Here is a 3,401-nt window from a genome sequence, read left to right as displayed (position 1 = left end):
GGGGGGGGGGGGGGGGGGGGATTATAAAAAAATAGCTAGTCCCTTTAAATTGAAATTAAAACTATTAAAAGGAAAGGAAGGAAGAAAGAAAAGCCAATAATGAACAGTTCTGATGCCTTCACTCATTGCAAGAATAAAACACATGTTTTCTGTCAGATAAGATCATGCCTATCCTTACGAGGGAGCACAAAATTCCTTCCAACGAGGAAAGAATTTTGCCCCTTTGCCTTCTTCGAGCTTTCTTTCCAAGCTTTTTTCTGGTATTCTTTTCAGTATGATTGTTTATTTTGGCTGTGTTTTTGTAATTATTATTTTCTCTCTCCCTTGCCGCGTTTGTTTCCTTTGAGCAGTAATCTCTTTTCATTTTTTGAATGAAAAGTTTAGTTTTGTTATGTTTAAAAAAAATGATAAGATAATGCCTACTTTCTTCTGATATTTTTTAATCCCAGGCCCCCTTAACCCTGGACGTGAGAGAAGAAGAATGAAAGAGAAGCCATTTCTACTGTTGTGATATATATATTTTTTTAGTTTTGATGTTTATTTTCCTGAAATTTAGTAAGCAATATCTCAAGGAGAATTACGAAACGAGAGGCGATGAGACTTCAAACTCCCTCATCCTGGGAGATTACTGTTGCTCCAATCCCTTTGAACTCAAAAAAAGGAAGAATAGTTTGATCATCAATCTGAGCTTTCATCAATGAAAGAAAACAAAGGGGCCAACAAATACCAGGCTTACAAAAAGAAAACTCCTAAAAAGGAATCTGATCTAAGTAAACTAAAATGGCCTCCAATCCAAAAGAATGTTTAACGAGTAATAATAAAAATTTTTGGATTTATCTCGAGGAGCACAAAGATAAGATGACTCTTGCTGCTATCTACCAAGCAATTCCAGAGGATGTCCTCATTTTGGCCTGACGAATGCAGCATGGGAGACATTGTGAACAATGCATATGGGTGTGAAATGGGTCACAAGGAAGCAAATGTGTAGACCTTGAAGAGCGATTCTGAGGCTACCCACATGAAAGATAGTGAGTCAATAGACAACTTTTCCATGAAATTGGTGATAATCGTCATTGGCATCTGTTCGTTAGGCTACAAAGTGGAGGAGAACTCCATTGTCAAGAAGTTCCTCCGAGCCGTTCTCCTGAGATTCATGCAGATTTTTACCTTTATTAAGCAGTTTGGCGACCTCAAAAACATGTTGGTTGAGGAATTTGTTGGTCATCTTAAGGTTCTTGAGGAGAGATTTGTGGCTACGACAACAGAGAGGAGGAAAAACACCTCTTACACATGTGAAGTGGCTTGCATGGACGTAAAAGAAAAACATGGCTGATTTTTCTTTTTTAGGTACAAAGGGATGCGGTGGCTTTAACATCGAAAGCAGAGGTCGCTGTCATGGCCATGGATGTGGCAGTAGAGGAGGCTGTGACAATATTTCACAAACCCATGATTATGTTAACCCTCGGAAGGACAAGAGCACGATCAAGTGTTACCTTGTGAAAAATATGGACTCTATGCGACGGGGTACCGAAACAAGAAGCGTAATAAAGAAGCGAACCTCACATTCACATATGACCAAGAACCCACACCGATGTTGACCGAGAAGACGCCCAACCTGTTAATGCTCAATGAAGAGAAGATTATGGTGAACCTCCTCAGAAGCGGAGAAGACCGAGTGGAGACAACATGTTGTACTTGGACAATGGAGTGAGCAACCAAATGTTCAGGATCGAGTAAAGTTCAATGAGCTTGACAAGAAGTGATATGGAATCAACCCAAGGGAAAGTATGGAACGGATTACCTTGATGATCAAGATCCAGAGTAAAGAAAACTTGTTTCTAAACTCGTGATTCGAATCACTCCACTAGAGGTTTGATCAATACCACTTGAATGACTCTAGCATGCAAGTTCTAAAACACAAGAATTTGCAAAGAAAATCTTAGCTCTCAACAAAGCTAAAAAATAGAAATTCTATTATTTTTAATTTCAAAATGTGATGTCTCTAATCAAAGAAAATAAGGCTTTATATAGCCTTTACAACCTTAACCTATGTGACACATCACTCCCAAATTAAATTGGCTAGTAAATGAGAAATACCCATAACCTCCATATTAAAATAGCCAGTTAATGGTGGAATATGGTAACCTACAATATAACCTTAACTCCTATATTAAAAACTAGCTTAAATATGACAAACAAATATTTAAATTATAACTAAATAGTGCAATGAATGAAATGTGCTTATCATCCTTGGACTAATTCCATAAATTTAGCTGAGTTCATTAAATGCATCTCTTTCTTAAAACTCAACTTTGCACAACATATAAGGGAGGTCTCCAACGTTTTCTAGAATTTCCTTTGATGAGCTCACCATAACTTGAATATAAGTGTACAAGGATTGTTGTAGCTTCTTGGCTCTCGTCCTTGTAATTGGACCTTGAGGTATGAAAATTTCTTGGTTGTGGTTTATATCAAGAAGCTCATTAGGAACGTGAAGTCTGACAATGAATCAATCATACTGAACCAAGGTAGAGGATCCACAATAGATGGTGGTCTAAAGAACGTTTTGCTCTCATTGAAATTTAGGTAGATGCACTTGAAGAAGAGTTCGATCTTGACGAGCTAGTGTTGCTCGCTGTCAAGGAGCCGACAACTTACTATGAGGCAGTAGTTGAGATGACGTGGTAGGAGGTCATGCAAAAAGAGCTTGAAGCCATCGAAAAGAACAAGACGTGAGCATTCATTGGCTTACAGTCCAGGCACAAACCCTTTGGTTCAAAGTGAGTGTTTAAGTTGAAGTAGGATAGTAAAGGAAATGTCATCGAGCACAAAGCAAGGGTTAAATTGTGGAGATGCGGGAGTTACTTGAAGTGAAGAATCTTGAGCAAAGTCAAGCTTACATGGGAGATTGTTAGTCAATAAGCTCGATTTGTTCAAAGCCGAACATTGAGCATCACATTGGAACCATGGGATGTGGTTGTCATGCATTAAGCAGTTATTAATCATGCATTTGTAGGAGAAGTTATTAATTGTTGAGCATTTCTAGGAGATATTATTAATCGTGGAGCATTTCTAGGAGAAGAATTATTAGTGTTTTTGTTTCTTTAAATAGCCATTAGTTGTACGTTTTTTTTTAAGAAGTCGAAAAGCATCGTGATTAATAGTATTTTAGCACAAAGTGTGTTTCGTGAGTGTTTCATTCTGCTTCGGTTATTTGTTTCAGTGTGCCGAGAGTTAAAACCAATACTGACCATCAACATATCAGTTTTCAGCAGTAAGTTTTTATCAGTTTCAGAGAGGGGTTATGCCAACTGATCGACCACACTGGCAGTCGGTCACTTTTGGTTGGTTGGTTTGGTGCCTCCAACGAACTAAATGAAAAAAAAAAAAAAAAAAAAAAA

The 3,401-nt window shown here is 37.8% G+C and overlaps 1 protein-coding gene across 1 annotated transcript in view; it reads left to right on the top strand.

Annotated features, from left to right (window-relative positions):
* LOC111444726 (RRP12-like protein) overlaps positions 1-3,401 on the top strand; it is a 32,612-nt gene that overhangs the window by 18,069 nt on the left and 11,142 nt on the right. The gene's annotated exons all lie outside the window — the stretch shown is intronic.

This window comes from Cucurbita moschata, unplaced genomic scaffold (genome assembly GCF_002738365.1).
Source record: "Cucurbita moschata cultivar Rifu unplaced genomic scaffold, Cmos_1.0 Cmo_Scf00001, whole genome shotgun sequence".
NCBI classification, from domain to species: Eukaryota; Viridiplantae; Streptophyta; class Magnoliopsida; order Cucurbitales; family Cucurbitaceae; genus Cucurbita; species Cucurbita moschata.
This window is presented reverse-complemented; position numbering and strand designations above follow the sequence as displayed.